Below are 20697 nucleotides of genomic sequence, written 5' to 3'. Positions count from 1 at the left end.
AGGTTGTGGAGTCTCCTTGTCTGGAGATATTCAAAACCTGCCTGGACGTGATCCTGTGCAATGTGCTCCAGGTGACTCTGCTTGAGCAGGGAGGTTGGACTAGATGATCTCCAGAGGTCCCTTCCATCAACCTCAACCATTCTGTGATTCTCTAACGTCCTCCTCCTGGTCTTGCTGACTCCAAACTACCAGGGATAGAAGAGCGCTTGTGCTCCCTGCTCCCAGCACATCTGCTGCCGAGAGCTGGGCAGGCTCTGGGCCTCGCAGCTGCCTCAGCCTGTGCCTAGCCCCAGCAGCACTTGGGCTCTGGCTGTTCCCTCTGTTGGGGGCACCTGGTCTTGCTAGGAGGCCTCAGCTCCTTCTGGATGCTCCCAGCTCTTCTAGCTGTCTGGCCAGGGTGATGCGAGGGCGGTTTCTGAGCAACATGAGATGGAACAAATCCCATTTCTGTAGTGTGAGGGCTTGTCTCTCCTGGGCCTCATTTTATCTGAGGAATCTCTGCGTTAGCTCATTCAGAGCCATACCGATGATTCGGGACTCTGAGTGCTGCACAGAATTGTAATGGCTGGCAGATATCAATGTGCCCCTTTTCAACATGCACAAATCTGCCGCTAGGACCAAGCACAGTAATTCCCTGGGAACATGCGGGGCAGGGGGAGGGGGGGATTTAATCAAAGAAGCAAGTGGCAAGAGTGCAAGAAGGCTGAGGTGAGACTTGACCAACATCCCACATGGCGATGCTGCCAAAGAGCACTTGAAAACCGCCCTTGCTCAACAGTCCTCCTTTTGTGGGGTGCATTTCTTGCACTATTCCTTGTCCTGGTGCACAACAAGTTGACCGTGAGCCAGCAATGGGCTCTTGTGGCAACAAAGGCCAGTGGCATCCTGGGCTACGTTCGGAGGAGTGTTGCCAGTAAGCTGAGGGAGGTGATCCTTCCCATGGTGAGGCCACACCTGGAGTGCTGTTTCCAGTCCTGGGCTCTCCAGGACAAGGGGGCTACTGGAGTGAGTTCAGCAAAAGGCTACTAAGATGATGAAGAGACTGGAGCATCTCTCATGAGGAGAGAGTTGGGACTGTTCAGCCTGGAGAAGAAAAGGCTGAGCGAGCTTATCAGTGTGTAGAAGTATCTGAAGGGAGAGCGTAAAGAGGACAGGGCCAGGCTCTTCTCAGCGTTGCCCTGTGATAGGACAAGAGGCAACAGGCATAAACTGGAACATACGGAGTTCTGCTTGAACACTAGAAAACTCTTTCCTGTGACGGTGACCGATCCCTGGAACAGGTTGTCTTGAGAGGTTGTGAAATCTCCATGCTTGAAGATATTCACAGCCTGACCAGACAGGGTCCTGGGCAGCCTGCTCTTGGTGACCCTGCTTGGGCAGAGTTGGACTAGATGAACTCCAGATGTCTTTTCTAACCCAACTGCCCTGCGATCTGTGAGTCTGGTGAGGCACTCACCAGCTTTCATGCCCGGCTCCTATGCATACACAGAGGTGGTCTTCCCGCAGCAGAAGACCCATGCAGCAGCAGCTTTTCCAGGTCTGTGGCTACAGCCAGCCCTATGCACACTTTTGGTATGAGATGTCTTTCTCCACGGGAAAAGTCGGGTGGATGAAAGCCAGACCATGCTGTCTCCAGGACAGGGCTCGGAGCCACGAGTCCGCGGAACATGAGGTGTCCTCAGCAGACATCTGCTCACCTGCAGTGCCTGCTGATGGCCTCTTCCCAGGGAGGCTGGCCCAGGGTAAGCTCAGGGCTCGGGATGCCCCAAGAGTGAGCTGCGCAGCGTGACTCCCGGCCTCAGCACCTCAGTGCCCAGAGCTCTCTCCATGGCTCATTGGTCTGCCAGGGACCCTAAGCCTGGTTACAGGATGTGTTTGGGACCCTGGACTTGGCCGGGCTCCTTTCTGGCAGCGTCGAAGGATCAAGAGTGTCCCAGGCACTGAGACAAGCAAAGAGCTTGCGTGTTGGAGGACCTTTGAGGAAGCTTCTTTGTTTAGTGCTTCTCCTGAGGCTTTCTAGGGTCCGACAAATTCCGCCAGGAAAGCAGGGGACTGACACTGCTCTCAGCAGTTGTTTCAGCACAGCTTCACCAATATTCCGATCCTTTATCCACCCCCATTCAGGTGGGTTTCTGTAGTGTAGTGGTTATCACATTCGCCTAACACGCGAAAGGTCCCCGGTTCGAGACCGGGCAGAAACACATTGTTTAGTTTGCTGATGATGCCAAGCTGGGAGGAGTGGCTGACACCCCTGAGGGCTGTGCTGCCATCCAGAGAGACCTGGACAGGCTGGAGAGTTGGGCGGAGAGGAACCTCCTGAGGTTCAACAAGGGCAAGTGGAGGGCCCTGCACCTAGGGAGAAATAACCATGGGCACCAGCCCAAGCTGGGGTCTGCCCTTGTGGAGAGCAGCTCTGCAGAGAAGGAGCTGGGAGTGCTGGTAGATGGCAAGTTGGCCATGAGCCAGCATGGCTTGTGGCCAGGAAGGCCAGTGGTCTTCTGGGGTGCATTGGGAAGAGTTTTGCCAGTCCGAGCTGGGGGCTGGCCTTGTGGAGAGCAGCTCTGCAGAGGAGGAGCTGGGAGTGCTGGTGGATGGCAAGTTGACCATGAGCCAGCATGGCTTGTGGCCAGGAAGGCCAGTGGTCTCCTGGGGTGCATTGGAAAGAGTGTTGCCAGCAGGTCAGCAGCATTTCTGCAATGGGCAGAAATTGAAGCACAGGAAGTTCCACCTGAAGGTGAGGGGGAATTTCTTCCCTGCGAGAAGTGATGGAGCCCTGGAGCAGGTTGCCCAGAGAGGTTGTGGAGTCTCCTTGTCTGGAGATATTCAAAACCTGCCTGGACGTGATCCTGTGCAATGTGCTCCAGGTGACTCTGCTTGAGCAGGGAGGTTGGACTAGATGATCTCCAGAGGTCCCTTCCATCAACCTCAACCATTCTGTGATTCTCTAACGTCCTCCTCCTGGTCTTGCTGACTCCAAACTACCAGGGATAGAAGAGCGCTTGTGCTCCCTGCTCCCAGCACATCTGCTGCCGAGAGCTGGGCAGGCTCTGGGCCTCGCAGCTGCCTCAGCCTGTGCCTAGCCCCAGTAGCACTTGGGCTCTGGCTGTTCCCTCTGTTGGGGGCACCTGGTCTTGCTAGGAGGCCTCAGCTCCTTCTGGATGCTCCCAGCTCTTCTAGCTGTCTGGCCAGGGTGATGCGAGGGCGGTTTCTGAGCACTTGAAAACTGCCCTTGCTCAACAGTCCTCCTTTTGTGGGGTGCATTTCTTGCACTATTCCTTGTCCTGGTGCACAACAAGTTGACCGTGAGCCAGCATTGGGCTCTTGTGGCAACAAAGGCCAATGGCATCCTGGGCTACGTTCGGGGGAGTGTTGCCAGCAAGCTGAGGGAGGTGATCCTTCCTGTGGTGAGGCCACACCTGGAGTGCTGTTTCCAGTCCTGGGCTCTCCAGTACAAGGGGGCTACTGGAGTGAGTTCAGCAAAAGGCTACTAAGGTGATGAAGAGACTGGAGCATCTCTCATGAGGAGAGAGTTGGGACTGTTCAGCCTGGAGAAGAAAAGGCTGAGCGAGCTTATCAGTGTGTAGAAGTATCTGAAGGGAGAGCGTAAAGAGGACAGGGCCAGGCTCTTTTCAGCGTTGCCCTGTGATAGGACAAGAGGCAACAGGCATAAACTGGAACATACGGAGTTCTGCTTGAACACTAGAAAACTCTTTCCTGTGACGGTGACTGATCCCTGGAACAGGTTGTCTTGAGAGGTTGTGAAATCTCCATGCTTGAAGATATTCACAGCCTGACCAGACAGGGTCCTGGGCAGCCTGCTCTTGGTGACCCTGCTTGGGCAGAGTTGGACTAGATGAACTCCAGATGTCTTTTCTAACCCAACTGCCCTGCGATCTGTGAGTCTGGTGAGGCACTCACCAGCTTTCATGCCCGGCTCCTATGCATACACAGAGGTGGTCTTCCCGCAGCAGAAGACCCATGCAGCAGCAGCTTTTCCAGGTCTGTGGCTACAGCCAGCCGTATGCACACTTTTGGTATGAGATGTCTTTCTCCACGGGAAAAGTCGGGTGGATGAAAGCCAGACCATGCTGTCTCCAGGACAGGGCTCGGAGCCACGAGTCCGCGGAACATGAGGTGTCCTCAGCAGACATCTGCTCACCTGCAGTGCCTGCTGATGGCCTCTTCCCAGGGAGGCTGGCCCAGGGTAAGCTCAGGGCTCGGGATGCCCCAAGAGTGAGCTGCGCAGCGTGACTCCCGGCCTCAGCACCTCAGTGCCCAGAGCTCTCTCCATGGCTCATTGGTCTGCCAGGGACCCTGGCACAGACCTGATCTCCCTAAGCCTGGTTACAGGATGTGTTTGGGACCCTGGACTTGGCCGGGCTCCTTTCTGGCAGCATGGAAGGATCAAGAGTGTCCCAGGCACTGAGACAGGCAAAGAGCTTGCGTGTTGGAGGACCTTTGAGGAAGCTTCTTTGTTTAGTGCTTCTCCTGAGGCTTTCTAGGGTCCGACAAATTCCGCCAGGAAAGCAGGGGACTGACACTGCTCTCAGCAGTTGTTTCAGCACAGCTTCACCAATATTCCGATCCTTTATCCACCCCCATTCAGGTGGGTTTCTGTAGTGTAGTGGTTATCACATTCGCCTAACACGCGAAAGGTCCCCGGTTCGAGACCGGGCAGAAACACATTGTTTAGTTTGCTGATGATGCCAAGCTGGGAGGAGTGGCTGACACCCCTGAGGGCTGTGCTGCCATTCAGAGAGACCTGGACAGGCTGGAGAGTTGGGCGGAGAGGAACCTCCTGAGGTTCAACAAGGGCAAGTGGAGGGCCCTGCACCTAGGAAGAAATAACCATGGGCACCAGCCCAAGCTGGGGTCTGCCCTTGTGGAGAGCAGCTCTGCAGAGAAGGAGCTGGGAGTGCTGGTAGATGGCAAGTTGGCCATGAGCCAGCATGGCTTGTGGCCAGGAAGGCCAGTGGTCTCCTGGGGTGCATTGGAAAGAGTGTTGCCAGCAGGTCAGCAGCATTTCTGCAATGGGCAGAAATTGAAGCACAGGAAGTTCCACCTGAAGGTGAGGGGGAATTTCTTCCCTGCGAGAAGTGATGGAGCCCTGGAGCAGGTTGCCCAGAGAGGTTGTGGAGTCTCCTTGTCTGGAGATATTCAAAACCTGCCTGGACGTGATCCTGTGCAATGTGCTCCAGGTGACTCTGCTTGAGCAGGGAGGTTGGACTAGATGATCTCCAGAGGTCCCTTCCATCAACCTCAACCATTCTGTGATTCTCTAACGTCCTCCTCCTGGTCTTGCTGACTCCAAACTACCAGGGATAGAAGAGCGCTTGTGCTCCCTGCTCCCAGCACATCTGCTGCCGAGAGCTGGGCAGGCTCTGGGCCTCGCAGCTGCCTCAGCCTGTGCCTAGCCCCAGTAGCACTTGGGCTCTGGCTGTTCCCTCTGTTGGGGGCACCTGGTCTTGCTAGGAGGCCTCAGCTCCTTCTGGATGCTCCCAGCTCTTCTAGCTGTCTGGCCAGGGTGATGCGAGGGCGGTTTCTGAGCACTTGAAAACCGCCCTTGCTCAACAGTCCTCCTTTTGTGGGGTGCATTTCTTGCACTATTCCTTGTCCTGGTGCACAACAAGTTGACCGTGAGCCAGCAATGGGCTCTTGTGGCAACAAAGGCCAATGGCATCCTGGGCTACGTTCGGAGGAGTGTTGCCAGCAAGCTGAGGGAGGTGATCCTTCCCGTGGTGAGGCCACACCTGGAGTGCTGTTTCCAGTCCTGGGCTCTCCAGTACAAGGGGGCTACTGGAGTGAGTTCAGCAAAAGGCTACTAAGATGATGAAGAGACTGGAGCATCTCTCATGAGGAGAGAGTTGGGACTGTTCAGCCTGGAGAAGAAAAGGCTGAGCGAGCTTATCAGTGTGTAGAAGTATCTGAAGGGAGAGCGTAAAGAGGACAGGGCCAGGCTCTTCTCAGCGTTGCCCTGTGATAGGACAAGAGGCAACAGGCATAAACTGGAACATACGGAGTTCTGCTTGAACACTAGAAAACTCTTTCCTGTGACGGTGACCGATCCCTGGAACAGGTTGTCTTGAGAGGTTGTGAAATCTCCATGCTTGAAGATATTCACAGCCTGACCAGACAGGGTCCTGGGCAGCCTGCTCTTGGTGACCCTGCTTGGGCAGAGTTGGACTAGATGAACTCCAGATGTCTTTTCTAACCCAACTGCCCTGCGATCTGTGAGTCTGGTGAGGCACTCACCAGCTTTCATGCCCGGCTCCTATGCATACACAGAGGTGGTCTTCCCGCAGCAGAAGACCCATGCAGCAGCAGCTTTTCCAGGTCTGTGGCTACAGCCAGCCCTATGCACACTTTTGGTATGAGATGTCTTTCTCCACGGGAAAAGTCGGGTGGATGAAAGCCAGACCATGCTGTCTCCAGGACAGGGCTCGGAGCCACGAGTCCGCGGAACATGAGGTGTCCTCAGCAGACATCTGCTCACCTGCAGTGCCTGCTGATGGCCTCTTCCCAGGGAGGCTGGCCCAGGGTAAGCTCAGGGCTCGGGATGCCCCAAGAGTGAGCTGCGCAGCGTGACTCCCGGCCTCAGCACCTCAGTGCCCAGAGCTCTCTCCATGGCTCATTGGTCTGCCAGGGACCCTGGCACAGACCTGATCTCCCTAAGCCTGGTTACAGGATGTGTTTGGGACCCTGGACTTGGCCGGGCTCCTTTCTGGCAGCATGGAAGGATCAAGAGTGTCCCAGGCACTGAGACAGGCAAAGAGCTTGCGTGTTGGAGGACCTTTGAGGAAGCTTCTTTGTTTAGTGCTTCTCCTGAGGCTTTCTAGGGTCCGACAAATTCCGCCAGGAAAGCAGGGGACTGACACTGCTCTCAGCAGTTGTTTCAGCACAGCTTCACCAATATTCCGATCCTTTATCCACCCCCATTCAGGTGGGTTTCTGTAGTGTAGTGGTTATCACATTCGCCTCACACGCGAAAGGTCCCCGGTTCGAGACCGGGCAGAAACACATTGTTTAGTTTGCTGATGATGCCAAGCTGGGAGGAGTGGCTGACACCCCTGAGGGCTGTGCTGCCATCCAGAGAGACCTGGACAGGCTGGAGAGTTGGGCGGAGAGGAACCTCCTGAGGTTCAACAAGGGCAAGTGGAGGGCCCTGCACCTAGGGAGAAATAACCATGGGCATCAGCCCAAGCTGGGGTCTGCCCTTGTGGAGAGCAGCTCTGCAGAGAAGGAGCTGGGAGTGCTGGTAGATGGCAAGTTGGCCATGAGCCAGCATGGCTTGTGGCCAGGAAGGCCAGTGGTCTCCTGGGGTGCATTGGGAAGAGTTTTGCCAGTCCGAGCTGGGGGCTGGCCTTGTGGAGAGCAGCTCTGCAGAGGAGGAGCTGGGAGTGCTGGTGGATGGCAAGTTGACCATGAGCCAGCATGGCTTGTGGCCAGGAAGGCCAGTGGTCTCCTGGGGTGCATTGGAAAGAGTGTTGCCAGCAGGTCAGCAGCATTTCTGCAATGGGCAGAAATTGAAGCACAGGAAGTTCCACCTGAAGGTGAGGGGGAATTTCTTCCCTGCGAGAAGTGATGGAGCCCTGGAGCAGGTTGCCCAGAGAGGTTGTGGAGTCTCCTTGTCTGGAGATATTCAAAACCTGCCTGGACGTGATCCTGTGCAATGTGCTCCAGGTGACTCTGCTTGAGCAGGGAGGTTGGACTAGATGATCTCCAGAGGTCCCTTCCATCAACCTCAACCATTCTGTGATTCTCTAACGTCCTCCTCCTGGTCTTGCTGACTCCAAACTACCAGGGATAGAAGAGCGCTTGTGCTCCCTGCTCCCAGCACATCTGCTGCCGAGAGCTGGGCAGGCTCTGGGCCTCGCAGCTGCCTCAGCCTGTGCCTAGCCCCAGTAGCACTTGGGCTCTGGCTGTTCCCTCTGTTGGGGGCACCTGGTCTTGCTAGGAGGCCTCAGCTCCTTCTGGATGCTCCCAGCTCTTCTAGCTGTCTGGCCAGGGTGATGCGAGGGCGGTTTCTGAGCACTTGAAAACCGCCCTTGCTCAACAGTCCTCCTTTTGTGGGGTGCATTTCTTGCACTATTCCTTGTCCTGGTGCACAACAAGCTGACCGTGAGCCAGCAATGGGCTCTTGTGGCAACAAAGGCCAATGGCATCCTGGGCTACGTTCGGGGGAGTGTTGCCAGCAAGCTGAGGGAGGTGATCCTTCCTGTGGTGAGGCCACACCTGGAGTGCTGTTTCCAGTCCTGGGCTCTCCAGTACAAGGGGGCTACTGGAGTGAGTTCAGCAAAAGGCTACTAAGGTGATGAAGAGACTGGAGCATCTCTCATGAGGAGAGAGTTGGGACTGTTCAGCCTGGAGAAGAAAAGGCTGAGCGAGCTTATCAGTGTGTAGAAGTATCTGAAGGGAGAGCGTAAAGAGGACAGGGCCAGGCTCTTTTCAGCGTTGCCCTGTGATAGGACAAGAGGCAACAGGCATAAACTGGAACATACGGAGTTCTGCTTGAACACTAGAAAACTCTTTCCTGTGACGGTGACTGATCCCTGGAACAGGTTGTCTTGAGAGGTTGTGAAATCTCCATGCTTGAAGATATTCACAGCCTGACCAGACAGGGTCCTGGGCAGCCTGCTCTTGGTGACCCTGCTTGGGCAGAGTTGGACTAGATGAACTCCAGATGTCTTTTCTAACCCAACTGCCCTGCGATCTGTGAGTCTGGTGAGGCACTCACCAGCTTTCATGCCCGGCTCCTATGCATACACAGAGGTGGTCTTCCCGCAGCAGAAGACCCATGCAGCAGCAGCTTTTCCAGGTCTGTGGCTACAGCCAGCCGTATGCACACTTTTGGTATGAGATGTCTTTCTCCACGGGAAAAGTCGGGTGGATGAAAGCCAGACCATGCTGTCTCCAGGACAGGGCTCGGAGCCACGAGTCCGCGGAACATGAGGTGTCCTCAGCAGACATCTGCTCACCTGCAGTGCCTGCTGATGGCCTCTTCCCAGGGAGGCTGGCCCAGGGTAAGCTCAGGGCTCGGGATGCCCCAAGAGTGAGCTGTGCAGCGTGACTCCCGGCCTCAGCACCTCAGTGCCCAGAGCTCTCTCCATGGCTCATTGGTCTGCCAGGGACCCTGGCACAGACCTGATCTCCCTAAGCCTGGTTACAGGATGTGTTTGGGACCCTGGACTTGGCCGGGCTCCTTTCTGGCAGCATGGAAGGATCAAGAGTGTCCCAGGCACTGAGACAGGCAAAGAGCTTGCGTGTTGGAGGACCTTTGAGGAAGCTTCTTTGTTTAGTGCTTCTCCTGAGGCTTTCTAGGGTCCGACAAATTCCGCCAGGAAAGCAGGGGACTGACACTGCTCTCAGCAGTTGTTTCAGCACAGCTTCACCAATATTCCGATCCTTTATCCACCCCCATTCAGGTGGGTTTCTGTAGTGTAGTGGTTATCACATTCGCCTCACACGCGAAAGGTCCCCGGTTCGAGACCGGGCAGAAACACATTGTTTAGTTTGCTGATGATGCCAAGCTGGGAGGAGTGGCTGACACCCCTGAGGGCTGTGCTGCCATTCAGAGAGACCTGGACAGGCTGGAGAGTTGGGCGGAGAGGAACCTCCTGAGGTTCAACAAGGGCAAGTGGAGGGCCCTGCACCTAGGAAGAAATAACCATGGGCACCAGCCCAAGCTGGGGTCTGCCCTTGTGGAGAGCAGCTCTGCAGAGAAGGAGCTGGGAGTGCTGGTAGATGGCAAGTTGGCCATGAGCCAGCATGGCTTGTGGCCAGGAAGGCCAGTGGTCTCCTGGGGTGCATTGGAAAGAGTGTTGCCAGCAGGTCAGCAGCATTTCTGCAATGGGCAGAAATTGAAGCACAGGAAGTTCCACCTGAAGGTGAGGGGGAATTTCTTCCCTGCAAGAAGTGATGGAGCCCTGGAGCAGGTTGCCCAGAGAGGTTGTGGAGTCTCCTTGTCTGGAGATATTCAAAACCTGCCTGGACGTGATCCTGTGCAATGTGCTCCAGGTGACTCTGCTTGAGCAGGGAGGTTGGACTAGATGATCTCCAGAGGTCCCTTCCATCAACCTCAACCATTCTGTGATTCTCTAACGTCCTCCTCCTGGTCTTGCTGACTCCAAACTACCAGGGATAGAAGAGCGCTTGTGCTCCCTGCTCCCAGCACATCTGCTGCCGAGAGCTGGGCAGGCTCTGGGCCTCGCAGCTGCCTCAGCCTGTGCCTAGCCCCAGTAGCACTTGGGCTCTGGCTGTTCCCTCTGTTGGGGGCACCTGGTCTTGCTAGGAGGCCTCAGCTCCTTCTGGATGCTCCCAGCTCTTCTAGCTGTCTGGCCAGGGTGATGCGAGGGCGGTTTCTGAGCACTTGAAAACCGCCCTTGCTCAACAGTCCTCCTTTTGTGGGGTGCATTTCTTGCACTATTCCTTGTCCTGGTGCACAACAAGTTGACCGTGAGCCAGCAATGGGCTCTTGTGGCAACAAAGGCCAATGGCATCCTGGGCTACGTTCGGAGGAGTGTTGCCAGCAAGCTGAGGGAGGTGATCCTTCCCGTGGTGAGGCCACACCTGGAGTGCTGTTTCCAGTCCTGGGCTCTCCAGTACAAGGGGGCTACTGGAGTGAGTTCAGCAAAAGGCTACTAAGATGATGAAGAGACTGGAGCATCTCTCATGAGGAGAGAGTTGGGACTGTTCAGCCTGGAGAAGAAAAGGCTGAGCGAGCTTATCAGTGTGTAGAAGTATCTGAAGGGAGAGCGTAAAGAGGACAGGGCCAGGCTCTTCTCAGCGTTGCCCTGTGATAGGACAAGAGGCAACAGGCATAAACTGGAACATACGGAGTTCTGCTTGAACACTAGAAAACTCTTTCCTGTGACGGTGACCGATCCCTGGAACAGGTTGTCTTGAGAGGTTGTGAAATCTCCATGCTTGAAGATATTCACAGCCTGACCAGACAGGGTCCTGGGCAGCCTGCTCTTGGTGACCCTGCTTGGGCAGAGTTGGACTAGATGAACTCCAGATGTCTTTTCTAACCCAACTGCCCTGCGATCTGTGAGTCTGGTGAGGCACTCACCAGCTTTCATGCCCGGCTCCTATGCATACACAGAGGTGGTCTTCCCGCAGCAGAAGACCCATGCAGCAGCAGCTTTTCCAGGTCTGTGGCTACAGCCAGCCGTATGCACACTTTTGGTATGAGATGTCTTTCTCCACGGGAAAAGTCGGGTGGATGAAAGCCAGACCATGCTGTCTCCAGGACAGGGCTCGGAGCCACGAGTCCGCGGAACATGAGGTGTCCTCAGCAGACATCTGCTCACCTGCAGTGCCTGCTGATGGCCTCTTCCCAGGGAGGCTGGCCCAGGGTAAGCTCAGGGCTCGGGATGCCCCAAGAGTGAGCTGCGCAGCGTGACTCCCGGCCTCAGCACCTCAGTGCCCAGAGCTCTCTCCATGGCTCATTGGTCTGCCAGGGACCCTGGCACAGACCTGATCTCCCTAAGCCTGGTTACAGGATGTGTTTGGGACCCTGGACTTGGCCGGGCTCCTTTCTGGCAGCATGGAAGGATCAAGAGTGTCCCAGGCACTGAGACAGGCAAAGAGCTTGCGTGTTGGAGGACCTTTGAGGAAGCTTCTTTGTTTAGTGCTTCTCCTGAGGCTTTCTAGGGTCCGACAAATTCCGCCAGGAAAGCAGGGGACTGACACTGCTCTCAGCAGTTGTTTCAGCACAGCTTCACCAATATTCCGATCCTTTATCCACCCCCATTCAGGTGGGTTTCTGTAGTGTAGTGGTTATCACATTCGCCTCACACGCGAAAGGTCCCCGGTTCGAGACCGGGCAGAAACACATTGTTTAGTTTGCTGATGATGCCAAGCTGGGAGGAGTGGCTGACACCCCTGAGGGCTGTGCTGCCATCCAGAGAGACCTGGACAGGCTGGAGAGTTGGGCGGAGAGGAACCTCCTGAGGTTCAACAAGGGCAAGTGGAGGGCCCTGCACCTAGGGAGAAATAACCATGGGCATCAGCCCAAGCTGGGGTCTGCCCTTGTGGAGAGCAGCTCTGCAGAGAAGGAGCTGGGAGTGCTGGTAGATGGCAAGTTGGCCATGAGCCAGCATGGCTTGTGGCCAGGAAGGCCAGTGGTCTCCTGGGGTGCATTGGGAAGAGTTTTGCCAGTCCGAGCTGGGGGCTGGCCTTGTGGAGAGCAGCTCTGCAGAGGAGGAGCTGGGAGTGCTGGTGGATGGCAAGTTGACCATGAGCCAGCATGGCTTGTGGCCAGGAAGGCCAGTGGTCTCCTGGGGTGCATTGGAAAGAGTGTTGCCAGCAGGTCAGCAGCATTTCTGCAATGGGCAGAAATTGAAGCACAGGAAGTTCCACCTGAAGGTGAGGGGGAATTTCTTCCCTGCGAGAAGTGATGGAGCCCTGGAGCAGGTTGCCCAGAGAGGTTGTGGAGTCTCCTTGTCTGGAGATATTCAAAACCTGCCTGGACGTGATCCTGTGCAATGTGCTCCAGGTGACTCTGCTTGAGCAGGGAGGTTGGACTAGATGATCTCCAGAGGTCCCTTCCATCAACCTCAACCATTCTGTGATTCTCTAACGTCCTCCTCCTGGTCTTGCTGACTCCAAACTACCAGGGATAGAAGAGCGCTTGTGCTCCCTGCTCCCAGCACATCTGCTGCCGAGAGCTGGGCAGGCTCTGGGCCTCGCAGCTGCCTCAGCCTGTGCCTAGCCCCAGTAGCACTTGGGCTCTGGCTGTTCCCTCTGTTGGGGGCACCTGGTCTTGCTAGGAGGCCTCAGCTCCTTCTGGATGCTCCCAGCTCTTCTAGCTGTCTGGCCAGGGTGATGCGAGGGCGGTTTCTGAGCACTTGAAAACCGCCCTTGCTCAACAGTCCTCCTTTTGTGGGGTGCATTTCTTGCACTATTCCTTGTCCTGGTGCACAACAAGCTGACCGTGAGCCAGCAATGGGCTCTTGTGGCAACAAAGGCCAATGGCATCCTGGGCTACGTTCGGGGGAGTGTTGCCAGCAAGCTGAGGGAGGTGATCCTTCCTGTGGTGAGGCCACACCTGGAGTGCTGTTTCCAGTCCTGGGCTCTCCAGTACAAGGGGGCTACTGGAGTGAGTTCAGCAAAAGGCTACTAAGGTGATGAAGAGACTGGAGCATCTCTCATGAGGAGAGAGTTGGGACTGTTCAGCCTGGAGAAGAAAAGGCTGAGCGAGCTTATCAGTGTGTAGAAGTATCTGAAGGGAGAGCGTAAAGAGGACAGGGCCAGGCTCTTTTCAGCGTTGCCCTGTGATAGGACAAGAGGCAACAGGCATAAACTGGAACATACGGAGTTCTGCTTGAACACTAGAAAACTCTTTCCTGTGACGGTGACTGATCCCTGGAACAGGTTGTCTTGAGAGGTTGTGAAATCTCCATGCTTGAAGATATTCACAGCCTGACCAGACAGGGTCCTGGGCAGCCTGCTCTTGGTGACCCTGCTTGGGCAGAGTTGGACTAGATGAACTCCAGATGTCTTTTCTAACCCAACTGCCCTGCGATCTGTGAGTCTGGTGAGGCACTCACCAGCTTTCATGCCCGGCTCCTATGCATACACAGAGGTGGTCTTCCCGCAGCAGAAGACCCATGCAGCAGCAGCTTTTCCAGGTCTGTGGCTACAGCCAGCCCTATGCACACTTTTGGTATGAGATGTCTTTCTCCACGGGAAAAGTCGGGTGGATGAAAGCCAGACCATGCTGTCTCCAGGACAGGGCTCGGAGCCACGAGTCCGCGGAACATGAGGTGTCCTCAGCAGACATCTGCTCACCTGCAGTGCCTGCTGATGGCCTCTTCCCAGGGAGGCTGGCCCAGGGTAAGCTCAGGGCTCGGGATGCCCCAAGAGTGAGCTGTGCAGCGTGACTCCCGGCCTCAGCACCTCAGTGCCCAGAGCTCTCTCCATGGCTCATTGGTCTGCCAGGGACCCTGGCACAGACCTGATCTCCCTAAGCCTGGTTACAGGATGTGTTTGGGACCCTGGACTTGGCCGGGCTCCTTTCTGGCAGCATGGAAGGATCAAGAGTGTCCCAGGCACTGAGACAGGCAAAGAGCTTGCGTGTTGGAGGACCTTTGAGGAAGCTTCTTTGTTTAGTGCTTCTCCTGAGGCTTTCTAGGGTCCGACAAATTCCGCCAGGAAAGCAGGGGACTGACACTGCTCTCAGCAGTTGTTTCAGCACAGCTTCACCAATATTCCGATCCTTTATCCACCCCCATTCAGGTGGGTTTCTGTAGTGTAGTGGTTATCACATTCGCCTCACACGCGAAAGGTCCCCGGTTCGAGACCGGGCAGAAACACATTGTTTAGTTTGCTGATGATGCCAAGCTGGGAGGAGTGGCTGACACCCCTGAGGGCTGTGCTGCCATCCAGAGAGACCTGGACAGGCTGGAGAGTTGGGCGGAGAGGAACCTCCTGAGGTTCAACAAGGGCAAGTGGAGGGCCCTGCACCTAGGGAGAAATAACCATGGGCATCAGCCCAAGCTGGGGTCTGCCCTTGTGGAGAGCAGCTCTGCAGAGAAGGAGCTGGGAGTGCTGGTAGATGGCAAGTTGGCCATGAGCCAGCATGGCTTGTGGCCAGGAAGGCCAGTGGTCTCCTGGGGTGCATTGGGAAGAGTTTTGCCAGTCCGAGCTGGGGGCTGGCCTTGTGGAGAGCAGCTCTGCAGAGGAGGAGCTGGGAGTGCTGGTGGATGGCAAGTTGACCATGAGCCAGCATGGCTTGTGGCCAGGAAGGCCAGTGGTCTCCTGGGGTGCATTGGAAAGAGTGTTGCCAGCAGGTCAGCAGCATTTCTGCAATGGGCAGAAATTGAAGCACAGGAAGTTCCACCTGAAGGTGAGGGGGAATTTCTTCCCTGCGAGAAGTGATGGAGCCCTGGAGCAGGTTGCCCAGAGAGGTTGTGGAGTCTCCTTGTCTGGAGATATTCAAAACCTGCCTGGACGTGATCCTGTGCAATGTGCTCCAGGTGACTCTGCTTGAGCAGGGAGGTTGGACTAGATGATCTCCAGAGGTCCCTTCCATCAACCTCAACCATTCTGTGATTCTCTAACGTCCTCCTCCTGGTCTTGCTGACTCCAAACTACCAGGGATAGAAGAGCGCTTGTGCTCCCTGCTCCCAGCACATCTGCTGCCGAGAGCTGGGCAGGCTCTGGGCCTCGCAGCTGCCTCAGCCTGTGCCTAGCCCCAGTAGCACTTGGGCTCTGGCTGTTCCCTCTGTTGGGGGCACCTGGTCTTGCTAGGAGGCCTCAGCTCCTTCTGGATGCTCCCAGCTCTTCTAGCTGTCTGGCCAGGGTGATGCGAGGGCGGTTTCTGAGCACTTGAAAACTGCCCTTGCTCAACAGTCCTCCTTTTGTGGGGTGCATTTCTTGCACTATTCCTTGTCCTGGTGCACAACAAGTTGACCGTGAGCCAGCATTGGGCTCTTGTGGCAACAAAGGCCAATGGCATCCTGGGCTACGTTCGGGGGAGTGTTGCCAGCAAGCTGAGGGAGGTGATCCTTCCTGTGGTGAGGCCACACCTGGAGTGCTGTTTCCAGTCCTGGGCTCTCCAGTACAAGGGGGCTACTGGAGTGAGTTCAGCAAAAGGCTACTAAGGTGATGAAGAGACTGGAGCATCTCTCATGAGGAGAGAGTTGGGACTGTTCAGCCTGGAGAAGAAAAGGCTGAGCGAGCTTATCAGTGTGTAGAAGTATCTGAAGGGAGAGCGTAAAGAGGACAGGGCCAGGCTCTTTTCAGCGTTGCCCTGTGATAGGACAAGAGGCAACAGGCATAAACTGGAACATACGGAGTTCTGCTTGAACACTAGAAAACTCTTTCCTGTGACGGTGACTGATCCCTGGAACAGGTTGTCTTGAGAGGTTGTGAAATCTCCATGCTTGAAGATATTCACAGCCTGACCAGACAGGGTCCTGGGCAGCCTGCTCTTGGTGACCCTGCTTGGGCAGAGTTGGACTAGATGAACTCCAGATGTCTTTTCTAACCCAACTGCCCTGCGATCTGTGAGTCTGGTGAGGCACTCACCAGCTTTCATGCCCGGCTCCTATGCATACACAGAGGTGGTCTTCCCGCAGCAGAAGACCCATGCAGCAGCAGCTTTTCCAGGTCTGTGGCTACAGCCAGCCGTATGCACACTTTTGGTATGAGATGTCTTTCTCCACGGGAAAAGTCGGGTGGATGAAAGCCAGACCATGCTGTCTCCAGGACAGGGCTCGGAGCCACGAGTCCGCGGAACATGAGGTGTCCTCAGCAGACATCTGCTCACCTGCAGTGCCTGCTGATGGCCTCTTCCCAGGGAGGCTGGCCCAGGGTAAGCTCAGGGCTCGGGATGCCCCAAGAGTGAGCTGCGCAGCGTGACTCCCGGCCTCAGCACCTCAGTGCCCAGAGCTCTCTCCATGGCTCATTGGTCTGCCAGGGACCCTGGCACAGACCTGATCTCCCTAAGCCTGGTTACAGGATGTGTTTGGGACCCTGGACTTGGCCGGGCTCCTTTCTGGCAGCATGGAAGGATCAAGAGTGTCCCAGGCACTGAGACAGGCAAAGAGCTTGCGTGTTGGAGGACCTTTGAGGAAGCTTCTTTGTTTAGTGCTTCTCCTGAGGCTTTCTAGGGTCCGACAAATTCCGCCAGGAAAGCAGGGGACTGACACTGCTCTCAGCAGTTGTTTCAGCACAGCTTCACCAATATTCCGATCCTTTATCCACCCCCATTCAGGTGGGTTTCTGTAGTGTAGTGGTTATCACATTCGCCTCACACGCGAAAGGTCCCCGGTTCGAGACCGGGCAGAAACACATTGTTTAGTTTGCTGATGATGCCAAGCTGGGAGGAGTGGCTGACACCCCTGAGGGCTGTGCTGCCATCCAGAGAGACCTGGACAGGCTGGAGAGTTGGGCGGAGAGGAACCTCCTGAGGTTCAACAAGGGCAAGTGGAGGGCCCTGCACCTAGGGAGAAATAACCATGGGCATCAGCCCAAGCTGGGGTCTGCCCTTGTGGAGAGCAGCTCTGCAGAGAAGGAGCTGGGAGTGCTGGTAGATGGCAAGTTGGCCATGAGCCAGCATGGCTTGTGGCCAGGAAGGCCAGTGGTCTCCTGGGGTGCATTGGGAAGAGTTTTGCCAGTCCGAGCTGGGGGCTGGCCTTGTGGAGAGCAGCTCTGCAGAGGAGGAGCTGGGAGTGCTGGTGGATGGCAAGTTGACCATGAGCCAGCATGGCTTGTGGCCAGGAAGGCCAGTGGTCTCCTGGGGTGCATTGGAAAGAGTGTTGCCAGCAGGTCAGCAGCATTTCTGCAATGGGCAGAAATTGAAGCACAGGAAGTTCCACCTGAAGGTGAGGGGGAATTTCTTCCCTGCGAGAAGTGATGGAGCCCTGGAGCAGGTTGCCCAGAGAGGTTGTGGAGTCTCCTTGTCTGGAGATATTCAAAACCTGCCTGGACGTGATCCTGTGCAATGTGCTCCAGGTGACTCTGCTTGAGCAGGGAGGTTGGACTAGATGATCTCCAGAGGTCCCTTCCATCAACCTCAACCATTCTGTGATTCTCTAACGTCCTCCTCCTGGTCTTGCTGACTCCAAACTACCAGGGATAGAAGAGCGCTTGTGCTCCCTGCTCCCAGCACATCTGCTGCCGAGAGCTGGGCAGGCTCTGGGCCTCGCAGCTGCCTCAGCCTGTGCCTAGCCCCAGTAGCACTTGGGCTCTGGCTGTTCCCTCTGTTGGGGGCACCTGGTCTTGCTAGGAGGCCTCAGCTCCTTCTGGATGCTCCCAGCTCTTCTAGCTGTCTGGCCAGGGTGATGCGAGGGCGGTTTCTGAGCACTTGAAAACCGCCCTTGCTCAACAGTCCTCCTTTTGTGGGGTGCATTTCTTGCACTATTCCTTGTCCTGGTGCACAACAAGTTGACCGTGAGCCAGCATTGGGCTCTTGTGGCAACAAAGGCCAATGGCATCCTGGGCTACGTTCGGGGGAGTGTTGCCAGCAAGCTGAGGGAGGTGATCCTTCCTGTGGTGAGGCCACACCTGGAGTGCTGTTTCCAGTCCTGGGCTCTCCAGTACAAGGGGGCTACTGGAGTGAGTTCAGCAAAAGGCTACTAAGGTGATGAAGAGACTGGAGCATCTCTCATGAGGAGAGAGTTGGGACTGTTCAGCCTGGAGAAGAAAAGGCTGAGCGAGCTTATCAGTGTGTAGAAGTATCTGAAGGGAGAGCGTAAAGAGGACAGGGCCAGGCTCTTCTCAGCGTTGCCCTGTGATAGGACAAGAGGCAACAGGCATAAACTGGAACATACGGAGTTCTGCTTGAACACTAGAAAACTCTTTCCTGTGACGGTGACTGATCCCTGGAACAGGTTGTCTTGAGAGGTTGTGAAATCTCCATGCTTGAAGATATTCACAGCCTGACCAGACAGGGTCCTGGGCAGCCTGCTCTTGGTGACCCTGCTTGGGCAGAGTTGGACTAGATGAACTCCAGATGTCTTTTCTAACCCAACTGCCCTGCGATCTGTGAGTCTGGTGAGGCACTCACCAGCTTTCATGCCCGGCTCCTATGCATACACAGAGGTGGTCTTCCCGCAGCAGAAGACCCATGCAGCAGCAGCTTTTCCAGGTCTGTGGCTACAGCCAGCCCTATGCACACTTTTGGTATGAGATGTCTTTCTCCACGGGAAAAGTCGGGTGGATGAAAGCCAGACCATGCTGTCTCCAGGACAGGGCTCGGAGCCACGAGTCCGCGGAACATGAGGTGTCCTCAGCAGACATCTGCTCACCTGCAGTGCCTGCTGATGGCCTCTTCCCAGGGAGGCTGGCCCAGGGTAAGCTCAGGGCTCGGGATGCCCCAAGAGTGAGCTGCGCAGCGTGACTCCCGGCCTCAGCACCTCAGTGCCCAGAGCTCTCTCCATGGCTCATTGGTCTGCCAGGGACCCTGGCACAGACCTGATCTCCCTAAGCCTGGTTACAGGATGTGTTTGGGACCCTGGACTTGGCCGGGCTCCTTTCTGGCAGCATGGAAGGATCAAGAGTGTCCCAGGCACTGAGACAGGCAAAGAGCTTGCGTGTTGGAGGACCTTTGAGGAAGCTTCTTTGTTTAGTGCTTCTCCTGAGGCTTTCTAGGGTCCGACAAATTCCGCCAGGAAAGCAGGGGACTGACACTGCTCTCAGCAGTTGTTTCAGCACAGCTTCACCAATATTCCGATCCTTTATCCACCCCCATTCAGGTGGGTTTCTGTAGTGTAGTGGTTATCACATTCGCCTCACACGCGAAAGGTCCCCGGTTCGAGACCGGGCAGAAACACATTGTTTAGTTTGCTGATGATGCCAAGCTGGGAGGAGTGGCTGACACCCCTGAGGGCTGTGCTGCCATTCAGAGAGACCTGGACAGGCTGGAGAGTTGGGCGGAGAGGAACCTCCTGAGGTTCAACAAGGGCAAGTGGAGGGCCCTGCACCTAGGGAGAAATAACCATGGGCACCAGCCCAAGCTGGGGTCTGCCCTTGTGGAGAGCAGCTCTGCAGAGAAGGAGCTGGGAGTGCTGGTAGATGGCAAGTTGGCCATGAGCCAGCATGGCTTGTGGCCAGGAAGGCCAGTGGTCTCCTGGGGTGCATTGGAAAGAGTGTTGCCAGCAGGTCAGCAGCATTTCTGCAATGGGCAGAAATTGAAGCACAGGAAGTTCCACCTGAAGGTGAGGGGGAATTTCTTCCCTGCGAGAAGTGATGGAGCCCTGGAGCAGGTTGCCCAGAGAGGTTGTGGAGTCTCCTTGTCTGGAGATATTCAAAACCTGCCTGGACGTGATCCTGTGCAATGTGCTCCAGGTGACTCTGCTTGAGCAGGGAGGTTGGACTAGATGATCTCCAGAGGTCCCTTCCATCAACCTCAACCATTCTGTGATTCTCTAACGTCCTCCTCCTGGTCTTGCTGACTCCAAACTACCAGGGATAGAAGAGCGCTTGTGCTCCCTGCTCCCAGCACATCTGCTGCCGAGAGCTGGGCAGGCTCTGGGCCTCGCAGCTGCCTCAGCCTGTGCCTAGCCCCAGTAGCACTTGGGCTCTGGCTGTTCCCTCTGTTGGGGGCACCTGGTCTTGCTAGGAGGCCTCAGCTCCTTCTGGATGCTCCCAGCTCTTCTAGCTGTCTGGCCAGGGTGATGCGAGGGCGGTTTCTGAGCACTTGAAAACCGCCCTTGCTCAACAGTCCTCCTTTTGTGGGGTGCATTTCTTGCACTATTCCTTGTCCTGGTGCACAACAAGTTGACCGTGAGCCAGCAATGGGCTCTTGTGGCAACAAAGGCCAATGGCATCCTGGGCTACGTTCGGAGGAGTGTTGCCAGCAAGCTGAGGGAGGTGATCCTTCCCGTGGTGAGGCCACACCTGGAGTGCTGTTTCCAGTCCTGGGCTCTCCAGTACAAGGGGGCTACTGGAGTGAGTTCAGCAAAAGGCTACTAAGATGATGAAGAGACTGGAGCATCTCTCATGAGGAGAGAGTTGGGACTGTTCAGCCTGGAGAAGAAAAGGCTGAGCGAGCTTATCAGTGTGTAGAAGTATCTGAAGGGAGAGCGTAAAGAGGACAGGGCCAGGCTCTTCTCAGCGTTGCCCTGTGATAGGACAAGAGGCAACAGGCATAAACTGGAACATACGGAGTTCTGCTTGAACACTAGAAAACTCTTTCCTGTGACGGTGACTGATCCCTGGAACAGGTTGTCTTGAGAGGTTGTGAAATCT

The 20697-nt window shown here is 55.8% G+C and overlaps 8 non-coding genes across 8 annotated transcripts; all 8 read left to right on the top strand.

The window, feature by feature from the left end:
- Positions 1 to 2128: 2128 nt before the first annotated feature.
- On the top strand, positions 2129 to 2201 carry TRNAV-AAC (transfer RNA valine (anticodon AAC)). Its single transcript has one exon. It is a non-coding gene; the product is annotated as a tRNA-Val (tRNA).
- A 2409-nt stretch (positions 2202 to 4610) lies between these two features.
- On the top strand, positions 4611 to 4683 carry TRNAV-AAC (transfer RNA valine (anticodon AAC)). The gene has a single exon. It is a non-coding gene; the product is annotated as a tRNA-Val (tRNA).
- Positions 4684 to 6944: 2261 nt separating this feature from the next.
- On the top strand, positions 6945 to 7017 carry TRNAV-CAC (transfer RNA valine (anticodon CAC)). The gene has a single exon. It is a non-coding gene; the product is annotated as a tRNA-Val (tRNA).
- A 2409-nt stretch (positions 7018 to 9426) lies between these two features.
- On the top strand, positions 9427 to 9499 carry TRNAV-CAC (transfer RNA valine (anticodon CAC)). Its single transcript has one exon. It is a non-coding gene; the product is annotated as a tRNA-Val (tRNA).
- A 2261-nt stretch (positions 9500 to 11760) lies between these two features.
- TRNAV-CAC (transfer RNA valine (anticodon CAC)) lies at positions 11761 to 11833 on the top strand. Its single transcript has one exon. It is a non-coding gene; the product is annotated as a tRNA-Val (tRNA).
- A 2409-nt stretch (positions 11834 to 14242) lies between these two features.
- On the top strand, positions 14243 to 14315 carry TRNAV-CAC (transfer RNA valine (anticodon CAC)). Its single transcript has one exon. It is a non-coding gene; the product is annotated as a tRNA-Val (tRNA).
- A 2409-nt stretch (positions 14316 to 16724) lies between these two features.
- On the top strand, positions 16725 to 16797 carry TRNAV-CAC (transfer RNA valine (anticodon CAC)). Its single transcript has one exon. It is a non-coding gene; the product is annotated as a tRNA-Val (tRNA).
- Positions 16798 to 19206: 2409 nt separating this feature from the next.
- On the top strand, positions 19207 to 19279 carry TRNAV-CAC (transfer RNA valine (anticodon CAC)). The gene has a single exon. It is a non-coding gene; the product is annotated as a tRNA-Val (tRNA).
- The last annotated feature ends 1418 nt before the right edge of the window (positions 19280 to 20697 follow it).

Source organism: Rhea pennata, chromosome 1 (assembly GCF_028389875.1).
Source record: "Rhea pennata isolate bPtePen1 chromosome 1, bPtePen1.pri, whole genome shotgun sequence".
Taxonomy (NCBI): Eukaryota; Metazoa; Chordata; class Aves; order Rheiformes; family Rheidae; genus Rhea; species Rhea pennata.
The sequence above is the reverse complement of the archived record's forward strand: the minus strand, read 5'-3'. Positions and strand labels throughout refer to the sequence as shown.